We start from the raw sequence: 14,807 nt of genomic DNA, 5'->3' as shown, positions 1-14,807 counted from the left end.
CGCAATATAGAGAAAATGTCCTAGAGGGTCATTACAACTATCCCTAAGTTAGATTAATTTAATGCAAGGGGCAGAAGTCCATTGAAATAATATGATTTATTCACTTGTTTAAATATTTGCTTATGCCGCGACATATCTAAGTCATCGGGTATGGGATTTGACTAAAAATTGGGAACTAGGTGTGTTTGACCCTTGGAAGAAGGGACATAAAAATTAAAAACTAGAAAAGAAGATAATACATAAACTATAAATTTCTGAAGCCGCCATCCGTGATGGCAATTATAAAACTCAAACATGACGGGAGCAGTTTCTTGACAAAGTACTCGAATCAAAAGTCCTCCTCAAATGGATTTCAACTCAAACTTGTTTCATGGTTTCATCTGCATTTTGGTTGGAATAATATTAATCGGGTGTGTTGAGTGCAGTATAAAACTACCTCGTGCATCCCTCTTTGTGTTTGGTGATTCGATACTGGATCCTGGGAATAATAACTACATCAATACTACTACTGATTATCAATCAAATTGGTGGCCTTATGGTGAATCATTCTTCAAATATACAACTGGTAGACCTTCTGATGGTCGTCTCATCTCTGATTTTATAGGTAAGTGGGATCATGAATTTCATCAACTAACTAAATAATAGTATATTTAAAACGATCTTACTAATAACTCGTGGAAGTTCCAATCATCTGATCAAGGAAGACACCACCGACTCTTCCAAATTCTTTTACAAAAGGAATTACTATATACTGTAAAATTAAGTTTTGCACCTAACTCATATTCCAAAAACTAGCTCAATGGGAGTAGGATTGTCCAAATCTTATAAGGAAACCATTTATCTCATTAACCAGTGATGTGAGACTTTTTCAATTCTTTAACATAGAATCTTCTAATCTAATTAGACTCGAACTATATCTTGTCATGTCAAACTTCCTGCAATGCTTTAATTTATATATATATGTATCAGCTTGTGTTTTGTCTAGTTTGAGCAGGTGCTGACTTAATTACCTTGCTAGCTACCTCTATGCCTCACACCATTTCTTGAATGTCTTATTCGACATTTCTATCTTCTCCACGGGACCATTCCTTTCCGAGTCAATGTTTTTTCTTTATACATTAATCATGTCACTTTAAAAACCCACACAATAATTAAATATCAGAAATTTATACAACTTCTCTTTTTTTTGGGACATCTATTTAGCAAATGACTCTCTTAATTATATTGTTATTGCAACTTATGGTTTAAAGATTCATCTGAGCAAATTGAAAATCTTACGAGAAAAGATTAGTCTATGCTCTATAATATTTTGTAAGTTATTACACACATTAGATAATAGTCTAGTAGTTTATCTTTAAGATTGAGAAATATATATATATATATATATATATATATATATATATATATATGAACAAACATTAGACCTGAATCTAACGTTGTCCAAAAGGATAATTTTCTTAGAGCTATATTTACCCTACTTTTAAAAATATGAATTAGAAGTCCTAAATATGGGCATTTGCATAAATCAGCCAATAAAGATAGGTGATAATATCAAAAAGAGGGAGACAACAATGGTTGGAGGCGGTCAAATAATGGCAAGTGTATAAATTCTTATAAAATTCAAGTTCACTTATTATAAGATTATATTAATCTATTTTTGTCGTATTCCGACAACACAACATATGCTCGTTTGATTTTGACGGCTCAATCGTACTTGTTAATTTAGCTAGCCAAAAATGGGAAGTTCTATATTTCATTGAGTTGAAATTGTGGAGATCTCACTCATGGTTTGTTGTTGTTGTTTGTAGCGGAATACGCCAATTTGCCACTCATTCCATCTTATTTCGAAATTGGGAGGGAAGGATTTGTTCATGGAGTAAATTTTGCTTCAAGCTTATCTGGTTGTTTGGTGGAAACCAACCGTGGTCATGTAAGTCGCATATTCTTTGTAAGAGATGTAGTTTTGTTTTTTGCTTTTCTTAAACTCTTTTCTTAGATTTCCTAATTATTACTCCTACATGGATTTGGTGTTTGTGTCTGAAAGATAACATCTCTTTAACATGATGTGTTTAGGTAAGCGTTATAAGTTGGCTTGACTATTTTAAGGATATTTTGATTAATTTGTGTTTTTTTTAAATAAAAATTATTTGTTCAGAACATTAAAAGTACATACAAGTTGAAATTATCCAAAATCATAAGTTGGTTGTTCCAAATTAAACTTTGTGAATTTTTGTGTTACAACTATTCTGTGGTTTTACTAAATTTTTTACTATTTTACTAGTATATTTTATAATCCAAAATTATTCTTTGCAAAACAAAACATTTAACTCTCTCTCTCTCCATTCCATTTCCATTATTCTATCCTTTTTAGTATATATATATAGCTTTAATGACATGAACATCTACGTCAGTGTTTACAAATACAACAAAGGGTTGATTCCCCCTTTTTTTCCAAATAAAATAAAATAAAATCAAACACAACAATTTTTTTATTATATTTATTTCAACATATACTTATATCTAAACATATAAATTACTTACTCATGAAATCAATTTGAGCATTTAAGATGTTTTCCAGGAATTATAATGATTATCAACTTATCCAAATTAAGGTGCAAAGAAAAAAATGCATTCCCGCAATTTAAGATGAGGCATCAAATACTAGTTGTTAAAGAAAGTAAACAAAACAAACTCGAATTGAAGTTGATAAAATTTCAATTTCCTGTAAACTTGGGCCTGGTGGTAGGAAAGAGCTAGCCTCTCGAGTGTTTAAGTGGAGTTGCAAGATTGCAATGTAGAGAATGTATACAACTAGAATTGGAGGTAGTGATCAGCTAGAGGGCCGGGGGTTCGAACTAGAAGATGAATTTTCTGGATAAAAATCTAGTCTTGGTCTCTGAATGCAACCACCTATATATGCGTTTACTCGAGCATCGCTTGACTTCACGAAAAACACTAGCAAATATTCGTCTCTTGATTCCTCCCCTAACTGGCAGAACCCTCACATTCACAGTACTCTTTCTGCTTGAGGATGACATTGATTCTTTGGTGATTGGTAACATACTTAAATGATCTTTAGGCTTTTAATTTGGAGATGTTGTGCATGAGGAAATGGACTTTACATGCTCCACCTCAATAAAAAGTAGTAGTAGTTATAGTTGTGTTTATATAGATACAGTAATGTGATAACTGATAAGGAAAGAGGAAACTTCGTGCCACCTTCCATTACCTTAATTTACAGATAGTCTGATGAAGTTATATAGTTGTATATATTAGTGACTCACAAAAAATGGCTTGCTGGAAAGAAGCTAACATTTTTTGTCGTTTTGCAAAGCATCTTGAGTACTCTATATATACGTACAAATTATTTCAAATATTCTACACCTTGCAAATAAATAAAACACATGTATAGAGGATAGATAATACAGGTTTTCATGTTCCAAAAATGCCTATGCTTAAGATATGTAGGACAAAACTGTTCAAGTGGATATGTTTTTATTTCACCCATACACTCTTCGTTTAGATCAAGGCAGAACGCCTAAAGATCATTTTAACTTTGGTGTGTTTTATTTAGATCTCTTTAAGTGATTAGTTTGTCTTAATTACACTCTGGAACATGATTATTTGATAGTTTTTACCCTCTTAGATGATGATGTGGCAACGTTAATTGCCACATAATATACAACGGCTTATGTTTTCCAATTGTGAATTTCTTCTTGTTTCAACTTAACATATAATGCAACATTTATCCCAAATTTGCATTTTTAAAAGTTGTTCTTTTAAATAGAATGATGACTTATTTTAACTATTTTAATTGTATATTTTTTTCAGACCAGTTTTTTTAAAATAAATTGGCCGAACTTCATCATTTTAGTCAAATAAAATTAGTTTTGTTAAAACCAATAAAGTATCAACTATGTATTTTTTGTAGATACAATAACCATCTATGTAGCAGGCCGCACACTAAAAAATTGTTCCAATTCTGCAGGTAATAGATCTTTTTACACAGTTGAAATATTTCAATTAGGTGGTTCAATTGTTAAAGAATAAGGTGGGAAGCAAGCAGTCCAAAGAACTCATCTCAAATGCTGTATACATGTTTAGTAGTGGAACAGTTGATTATGGTGAAGCTTTCCGTAGTAGCCCTAATCTTCACTTTCCATATCCTAAGCAACAATTTGTAGAGATGGTATTGTCCAATTTCATATCCGTTTTGAAGGTATTTTAATACATCTTTTGCATTCGAACTTAATTGATCTTCTCTATAATTAATGATTGTGACTAATATTATCTATTGTATCTTCTCCAATATATTGCAACAGGAAATTTACAAGAAAGGAGGGAGAAAATTCGTCATATTTACTTCGATTCCATTAGGTTGTTTTCCAGGTGCTAGGGCTTTTACCCTTCAACAAAACAAGAGTGGTGAGTGCATAAACGAACTCAATGAGCTGCTGAAAATGCACAGTTTGGCTCTTCCCAAAAGGATGAAGCAATTACAAGAGGAATTAACAGGATTTAAATATACATTGTTTGATCTCTATGAAGTAATTGATCAAAGGATCAACCACCCTTCGAAATTTGGTAAGTTCTATTGTTACTTAGGTTGTAGCGATCAATACACTGCATGCACCTTGTGGTTTAATATATATCATGGATTTTTGTGTCTGTGCAGGCTTTGAAGTATCAAAGATGGCATGTTGTGGTACAGGACCCTTCCGAGGAATTAACAGTTGCGGAGGAAAGAGGCAAGTTAAAGAGTACCAACTCTGCAAAAATCCCAAGGATTATGTATTTTTCGACGCTACTCATCCTTCACAATCCACCTACAAACAGTGTGCTAAACTGTTATGGCATGGCGATCTAGATGTTACTGCACCTCATAGCCTAAAATCTTTTTTTTGAGTTTACAGGCTAACTCCACCATAGATTTGGTGCGCACTACTATTTTTTTTCTTTTTTGAATAAGACTTTCTCTGTAGCTTTGTCTTCCAAGTTGTATGCACACATTTTTACTTTTAACTCATCACAAAATACTACTGCATTTCAGTTTTAGAATGTGAACATCTCTTGACGTAATTGTTCACAAGAAATATTGGGATATCGAAAATTAACTGCAATCAAAATAAATAAATAAAAAGTAATTCTTATTGATGAGATTTATGAGTACAATTGTGTTATTCTTTTTGATTCTTATCTCCTCAAAACTCGAAAGTTTTGAGGGGCTTAAATATGTATTTATCGAGTTGCACGATGATTTGGACCTCTTAATGATGTATTTCGATCACTAAAAATGTCGGGCAACACTTTGTAGTTTTGGGTTGACTGTTGGGCAGAACTCCTCTGACCACTCGTACGAAGAACTATGTATTCGATGCTGAGACTTTCTCCCTTACTTTCTGAATCCTCCTCAGAAAGTTAAGTAATTCCTCTATTTATAGTTGTAGGGTATGGACATTCAAGTTAAAAATGAATTCTCTTGCCTCATTTTGATTGGTTTGCGTGAGTCATCAAACTTATCACAAATGTTATGTGATAAGACTATTTTTGATTGATTTTTGAATTTGACCAGGATTTCCATATCATTTGAACACATGAAATTATCTTGTTAGTCTTGAATTTAATTGGGATGCCAATTCATCTTGACATATGACATGAGTTTTGGGCCTCGATACAATTCTAAGAATTAGACTAAGAATATAAAAAAAAAGAAAAAAAAGAAGAAGTGTAAATAGAATAAAAGGGTAGACACAAGAAAGAAGAATCAAGGCAACCAATGCAATAAAGAAAAACCTCCTTTGAATATCCCAATCAAACATCTAACTTACTAGAAAGACCTCAAGAGAATTGAAATTCCCAAGGAACCTTTCTTAAAAACCTTCAACAGATCCAAAAGCTTTTGCAAGCACTCAAATCTCTCCAAGAGTAATAGTCTTATGTTTTTGAATAATCTACCTTCCAAAATAATAAGAACTACTGCTTATACTAGAATAGAAAAAGGAAGATACTAGCTATTACAATTTTACCCTTATTGAAGTAAGAGTCTTTTTTGATTGTCTTTCTTTGAGATGAACTCATGAAATCCATAAAGTAGCATGGTCAACTTGTGTTTTCTCCTTCCTTTCATCCTCTCAAGCTATCGTAAATATATGAACTCCCTAGGATGGCTCCATAATGCACTCAAGTTCATCTCTCTTCCTGAATAATCCTTGTAACACTTGGAGCTAATGTGCTTGGCTCCTTCTGGAAGGCCTCGAGGTACCTTGAGATGCATATTCTCTCCTTCTTGAAAGGAATTTTCCCTCAAATTCAAAGAATCACTATTAAGAGCAATAATAGGAGGAAGATCACACACATTGAACGTGTTGTGAACTTGGTATTTCGGGTGAAGATCAATTTTTTATGCATTCTTATTTAGCCTTTCACGAACCTAAAATTGTCATGACCCAGGCTTGGCCCTAAGCACGACACAAAGATGTAACACCCCGTATTATTCTAGCCTAGACTGAGTTCGAGAACCATGAGAAAAATTGAGAAATATTAAGAAAAAGGAATTGACTTAGTGGACCACGAGTGTCCACTACGATTCGTAGAGAGTTCCATGAGTCATAGGTACGACTCATAGACCCTTCCAACACTTAGTGAAATTTTGGGGTCTGAGAAGCCTCCCTACGAATTGACCTTACGGCTGGTCTTCTATGACCCGTAGACGGTCAAAATAAGTTTTAATGAATGATAGTTTGGTCTTTTTCTACCCTTTCCAAATCAAAACTCTAACGTTTTGAGACTATTTTGAGTCCTTTATCAGTACCTTATACGCTTAAAATCTTATTAACACTTAAAATTATTTGAGAGTAAGGATTGGAGAGGAGAAAGATCTAGGGTTCAAGGATTTCAAGCGAGGTCTTCAAGTTTCAATCGTTCTGATTTTCAGGTATGTAAAGCTACACATAATGTGGATTAAGTTCATCCACATGCCCTATATATTCATTGATTCGAGTTGAGTTTCAAGGTTCCATGAATTGAGTTCTTGAGTTACTTATAATTCCTATTGAGTTTTGTACACAAATTTTATTGTGTTATTGTATATATTACAATATTCCTTGATGAGTTTGTTGAGTTGAGTCTTGTTGAGAGTATGGTTTCGTGTTTGCATTCACATGAACCTTAATTGAGATTTAATTTGTACTGTATGCATTGATGGAGATCTTAAAGAATGATTTGTGAACGCTTTGCTTTAGTTATATTATGCATTATTTTTAGTTTAAAGAATGATTATTTTCATCTTTGATTAAGAAAGAGCTTGAGCATGAGTCGAGTTTGAGAATATTTTAATTTAATATTTTGAGCATAAGTATTTAGAGTATAAATGAGTGGAACATTATTACATTAAAACATCTATTTTTGAGGTTGAGTTGAGGAGTTAAATTATGCTTTAAATGCACTTGTTGAGTTGAGATGAGTTGAGTTTGGAGCTAAGTCAAAAAATAGACTAGATGAGTTAATTGAGTATTTTATTTATTATATGAGCATAATAAAGTATATTTGAGATTAGTATCAAGCACCGATTTGGGTAAGAGTAGATATAACTCAAACCCCATAAACTATATAGCCAGCAAAGGATAGAGGCTATGCCTCTCTAAGTCCTAAAACGATGGACTTTGAGTAATTTGGATTTAGTGAGTTTGAGCGTCCTTTACCCTAAAAAAATATTGGATGGATGTGGCAACGACAATCTTAAACGTTGTATCACCATTAGCTCATAAGTGAAGGTTGTCGATTAGAGAAACTCCCCAAGAGTAAAATATTATATTTTTCTATATTGAGTTGCATCTCTTTTTGCATATTATTTAAAGCACTGAATTATTTCACTTTAAGCTTTATTGAGCTAAGTCACTTCAGAGCGAGTTTCTTGTGTTGAGTTGCATGAGATTGAGTATGGTTGACTGTGTTCCTTTCTAGCTATTTTACATACACATACATTCCATGTACTGACACCATTTGACCTACATTATTTTATGATGCAAATAAAGGTGCTAGAGATCATCAACAAACGCTCCCCCTGTTAGTAGTGAGATCTCCTTTCTTCCGGAGTAATCACATTTCTTTCAGCCATTACTTATGAGTAGTTCCTTTTGAGGTAACTGTGGACTTGTCTTGGCACCTTCTTGATTGGTTTGATAGAGGCTTCATGGGCAGAGTAGAGTTGAGTAGATGGATTCTTTTAGAGTCTGTTTTTAAACCATAATTTTATTATTGAGTTTATGATGTTGAGTTACATTATACTTTGAGTATTTTTAATCTATTATTTATTTATTAATGATGGTATTTTTAAATTCCCACTTGAGTTAATTATCTCTTGAGTCAAGTCTTCTGCTGAGTGATTGAATGGGTGGTCAGACCTAGTGGTTCGCTTGGGGCCAGCAGTGGTCTCCGAGTGTCAGCCACGCCTAGGGTACCCTCTCGGGGCATTACAAACTTGGTATCAGAACATATATTTCAAGAGTCCTATGGTGTCTATGAAGTCGTATCTTGTAGAGTCTTGCTTATATATGTCGTACACCACACTTATAATCAGGAGGCTATAGGACATTAGGAATTATTTCACTTCTTCATATTCTGAGTTCGTGCGAAAGAGCTTATGTTACGACCCAACTAGGGCCGCGACGGGTACCCTCTAGTGTTATTCCGAGCACCTATTATAACGTATCCTATTCTTACTACTGAGTGGGCCAAATGAGCGATACCATTGTTAATAGCGTATTTATAACCATGCGTCAACAGACTTTGCTAACATATTACACAGCGACGAACAAAGTTGCAAAATATCTAGCTATACATATCTGTCTACGAGCCTCTAAACAAGATACATATGATCACAAAGAGGGCCGGTTTCTACCGTGCCCAAATATATATACAAAAGTAGTACCGATAAACTGAAGCTCCAAAACAACTGGAGCGCTCTCAGCGTACTGCTGGTGGAGCTCCTAAGGACCGAACTTGTTTGCCTGCCTACCTGCATGGCATTGAAACACAACGTCCACAAGAAGGTATGTCAGTACGAGTAATGTACTGAGTATGTAAGGCATGAAAATTAGCATAATAAAGAACATAAGGTATGAACAACCATATCATAGAATCATAAAACATAAAGTGAGATAAGAGAGTAACCTGTACATATGAGTTCCCTTTTAGGCTGGATGTCATGCATGCTTGTCTCTACTTTAAAAACATTTCTTTTTCATATACATAGAAAATAGAACATGTCATAGAGCTGAACGACATCGGCTCGCCCATCTATGTCCCGCGTTCGGGATGAAAATTACGCCAACTAACCAGGTGGCAATGCATCTATAGCGCAACATATGAACCTTCCCCATATCCCCATATACATATACATATATCATATAAACAACATGCATGAGAGCCCAACAAAAGTCGTGTATCTATCGGAGTGACGGAAGGTCGTTAACCTCCAATTATATTATGGACTAACCATGGTCGCTTTGTCTCACCTTGAAGGAACAATTATTATAAGATGAGACTATCAACGAAAGATAATCTTAAGAGAACATAGAATAAAGTCACAATCTCATAAGGTGCCAAACCACTTACATATGCACATAGAGAAAATTGTTAAGACCGGTGGTTACGTACATGGATCGACACATGAAGGCTCAGAAACAAGTTTCGGGTTCTACCAAAAGGAAATTTCATTAAAATCATACATATATATGTACATCGCTTGCTCATTTTACAAAGATCATGCCAAATAAGGAAGGGCAAGCCTTACATACCTTGTCTGCTTCCTTAATCAATCCCACTCAACTCTTGGCCTTCCCAAAATCTATAACAATGTTAACGAATGCAAACATTAGTTGTAGATATCCAAGATTCTTATTCTAAACTAACATTTTGTCTATCGAAATTTTGGCAGCACTTCTCCTGTAAATACACCATCTCCGAGAATCTAACTCGGTCAATTTTATCAACAACAATCCGAGAATTCAACTCGGTCAAATTACCAACAACAATACTAATAAATATACTACTTCCTCCAAGAACTTCCAACTACAATAACAACAATAACAATCTAATCCCTTTTTTTTCAAATTCAACTACGACAACCCAATAATTTACACACTAACCACATCATACTAACAACCTTATCTTCCATACATGTAAGAATATTATATTCAATTTACATAACTTCTACAACAAGTCTCCAACTACTATAATTTCACTAAAACCATTAAGCTTTTATTAGCAACCTAGAAGCCATAAGAACAACAACCAAAACACTAAATAAAATTGACTCATTCTCTTCCATATCACACTACAACCATACGACCACACTACTATCCATATTCTTCATGAATTTCACTCATTTTTATACACTAAAACATGCACAAACATCCATAACATATAAGAGAGGATGAATTCTTACCTTCCTCTTGTCTCCCTTTTTGGCGAGGACTTGCAACTCACAAGAATATGTGGTTTCTTGCTCCATCAACTACTCCACTTTGTTAAGGACCCTCCAATTAGTTGTTTGGCTAAGAAAGAATATTTTTTTGGTAATTTTTTTTTCAAGATTCTTGCCTATTAGAACATGGTCAAATGACCCTTTTTATTTTCTCCCTTTCTTCTTGCTCTCCAAGCTTCTTGAAACTTCTAGGAAATAAAACCCAAGATGACTAATAAGTCATCTTTTGGACCCTTTTTTTAAAAATATTGTGTCCATATGGGCTTTGGCCCATCACTATGGATGGCCACCTAGGCCCAAGTGATGAAGCCCATTTGTTTTTGCTTTGCACTTCATGAAAATTTTATTTTTCAATTTCCAAATTTGCCCCTTATCTTCCTCCATCTTTTCATGAGTCATATTGCAAATTTCCCTTTTTTTCCCTAGACATTCTTGATATTTCCACTTCATAATTGTCATTAGCAACTTGTTTGCTAAACAAAATAAAAATATGGCCTTGTTTGTAACTTCCCACGATTTTTTTTGAATTATCCAAAGATACCAAAATGCGGGATATAACAGCTTAACTCTAAAAGTTCCTTCCTAACTCGTGCGTTTACGCATTGCAAATTATGCCTCCAAAACTTACATCCAGCCAGAGGAACATTGACAATATCGATGTTCCACAGTCTGAGATGCCCCCAATGTCTGGTGTGAGAACTAGGGACTGACTTATAAGGATTACTAAAGTGCCTCAAATGCCTACTAGTCTACCCGTTCTGACTCTAGAGGCTGATTTTAGATGAGCTATTGCCATGCTCACTTAGTTGGTACTTGCCTAGAGGGGTAAATATAGTTCACCCACTCCCAGCTCTAACTCTTAAGAGTCGTCTGCTGCCACAAAGATCCGATATTTCTTGAGGATAAATCCAACAGTCTTCATGGGATTTAAGGTTGATGAGGACCCTTGAACTTTATTGATGAAATGTCAAAGATACTAAAAACAATGCATGCTACTGAGATTGATGGGGTTGAGTTGGTTTCCTACCAGCTTAAGGATGTTGCTAATATCTAGTATAACTAGTAGGAAGAAAGTATAGGTGAGGATGTGAAGCCTGCTATTTGGAATGAGTTCGAGAGAGCATTCCTTAATCACTTCTTTCCTAGAGAGTTAAGGGAAGCAAAACTAGAGGAGTTCGTGAATCTGAAAAAGAAGGGTCTGAATGTGAAGGAATACAAGGTTAGGTTCATCCAGCTATCCAAATATGGTCTAAACATAGTTCCAAAAATGATGTCTAAGATGAGTAAGTATGTCTTCGTATTAGGCAGACATGTGAAGAAGGAGTGCAAGATGTCATTGCTAATTTCTGACATGGATATTTCTAGGCTTATGGTGTATTCTCAACAAGTTGAGGATAATAAGAAGACAGAGAGGAGCACTTGAGAAAGAAAGCCAAGTCAGCAAGCCATGAGAATGAGCAAAAACAAAGTAAGGGCAATAGGTCCTTTTACAAGGGGTCATTGAACTATGCTCTATCACAAGCAATGCACCTACGCCCAACTATAGGTATGATAAAAAATCCCAAAGTCACCAAAAGTTCAGAGCTCAGAATTCCCTATCACAAGGGAATATGGATCAAGGTTCGAAGGGGAAGCTGCCCTGCGGTAAGTGTGGTAGTCTCCATTTGAGAGAGTGCCAAGAGGGAACTAGGGGTTGCTATAACTGTGGTAAATTGGGACATCTTCAGAGAGAGTGTCTGATGTTGGGAGACAGAGCCCAATCTTTTTCTACAGCACCACCAGGCCAAGGTAATCAGAAGGGTACTAGTTGAGGTGTAGACAGAGGTTCAAACCATCAATATGCTATGGCAAGTCGCCAAAAGCAGGAGAACTCTACAGATGTTGTCCCTGGTATGCTTTGAGTCTTTTCTTATGATTGTTATGCTTTGCTTGATCTGATTGCCACCTTATGTGGCTAATAAGTTTAAGATCCTTCCCGAGCATCTTATTGAGCCTTTCAGTATTTCTACTCTTGTTGGTGAGTCTATTCTAGCCTAGAGGGTTTATAGAGATTGTCCAGTGTCCATCTATCACACAGAAACCATGGTTGACTTAATTGAGTTAGACATGGTTAATTTTGATGTTATTCTTGGGCACTACTAGACTACCCAACAATATATTTAGTCTTTTGTATTTGCGACAAGTCTATATTTATTTTGTATTTTGAAGCTTATACCCTTTTTAGTTACTTTGTATCATCATCCACCAGGTTTGGATTGGATTATGTATTATTTTTCATGTTTTTGTCATTTTCTCCCTTTCATTGTCTATTTATTTATTATGTGGTTAAATTTCCGTTAATTTCAAATTTCTGTACACTAGGTATTCAATACTACTCCCAAGACCCATTATACGCATATACTCAATCAATTATTAAAATCAAATCAACTCATTTTGTCTCATCGGACTCTCATCAAACTCAATTCATTTTACTCAATACTCATGCTCTTTCAAACCTCAATTAGATATGCATAGACTCAGTTTAAAAAACAAAATTTCATTAAATATATAAAAAGTCATTCTCCTCATCTAAAAATAAATGCATATGATGTAACAATCATTAACTCAAGTCAATTAAAAACTCAGATCATAAGGGTCAATATCACATATTCAAATATATGAAGAATTCGGTAAGAAATTTCATAAATAACTAAAGAACTCGATCAAACGGGATTAAAAATAAATCTCAATCTCAATTTTGATGAAAAGAACATGTTAGGAATGTGGACGAACTCAGTTTAACATTGTGATTAGCCTTACATACTTGAAAATTAAAGGGAATGATCGAAACTTGATGGAATGGTTTAAAGACCTTGAACCCTATCTTTCTTTCTTCTCTCTAATCGATTCTCTCAAACGTACTAAGTGAGAATGAGAGGAAAAACCCTGTTGGGTGAGTTAAGGGACTGATATTTAGTCTCTAAACGTGTAGGGTTTTGTCGGAAAAAGTGTGGGAAAAGATCCATATTCCCTTCATTAAAATTGGGCGGACATCATTCATGGAAGGTCACCATGGCCCGTAAAGCTCACCACGGTCCGTGGTGGTGTGCATGGTCCTGTATTTGAGCTTGGATGGGATAGGTTGACCTTCACAGAGTCCTCCACAGTCCGTGGTGGACACTATGGGCCGTGAAGGCTCTTGTGAATTCAAACCCTCCCTAAAGGTTCTCATTTTAAGTTCCACAGGCCCCTTCACTATCCAACAGTGCCTAAGGGTAAGTTCATTTCATACCTTAGAGCTAGAAAGTTAATCTCCGAGGGTTGTATCTACTACATAGTTCGATTTAGAGATGATAGTGTGGAGGATCCATCCCCTGAGTCTGTTTCCATTGTTAATAAGTTTCCTCAGGTTTTCCTTGATGATCTGCCTAGAGTCCTTCTTGATAGGGAGATTGACTTTGGCATTGATATCCTTCCTGATACACAACCTATCTCTATTCTTTTATATATAATGGCTCTTGCCTAGTTGAAAGAGTTGAAAGAGCAGCTAAAAGATCTCCTAGATAAGGGGTTTATTAAGCCGAGTGTCTTACCTTTGGGCATTCGTGTCCTATTCGTGTGAAAGAAAGATGGATCATTGAGAATATGTATTGACTATCATCAACTGAATAAGGTCACCATAAAGAATAAGTATTCCCTTCCCAGAATAGATAAACTATTTGACCAGCTTCAGAGTGCTCTTGTTTCTCAAAGATAGACCTCAGATTTGGCTATTATTAGTTGAAAGTGAGGAAGTGTGAGTTATGGCTTTCATCTATGGCATTTTTAGGCCATATTTTTTATAGGGATGGTATCTGAGTTGACTCACAGAAGATTGAAGCGGTTAAGAACTTGCCAAGACCCACATCCTCGACTGACATAAGAAGCTTCTTAGGTTTGGCTGGCTATTACAGGTGATTTGTTGAAGGTTTCTCATCTATATCTTCTACATTGACTAAGTCGAATCAAAAGAAGACTAAGTTTCAATGGTTTGATGCTTGTGAGAAGAGTTTTCAAGAGTTGAAACAAGGTAGACTACTGCTCCAGTTTTGTTCCTACTCGAGGGAAAAGATGGTTTTGTTATTTATTGTGATGTGTCCAGAGTTGGGTTGGGTTGTGTATTGATATAAAAGGATAAGGTTATTGCTTATGCTTCCAGACAACTTGAGATTCATGAAAGGAACTACCCAACTCATGACCTTGAGTTGACAGTCATAGTGTTTGCTCTTGAGATTTGGTGCCATTATCTCTATGGTATGCATGTTGATGTGTTCACTGACCATAAGAGCTTGCATTTTGTGCT

The 14,807-nt window shown here is 35.1% G+C and overlaps 1 pseudogene; it reads left to right on the top strand.

The window, feature by feature from the left end:
- The first annotated feature begins 345 nt into the window (after positions 1-345).
- Positions 346-4,905, top strand: LOC129903340 (GDSL esterase/lipase 5-like; annotated as a pseudogene).
- Positions 4,906-14,807: the final 9,902 nt, after the last annotated feature.

The sequence above is a fragment of the Solanum dulcamara genome, chromosome 9 (genome assembly GCF_947179165.1).
Source record: "Solanum dulcamara chromosome 9, daSolDulc1.2, whole genome shotgun sequence".
In the NCBI taxonomy this organism is placed as follows: domain Eukaryota; kingdom Viridiplantae; phylum Streptophyta; class Magnoliopsida; order Solanales; family Solanaceae; genus Solanum; species Solanum dulcamara.
This window is presented reverse-complemented; position numbering and strand designations above follow the sequence as displayed.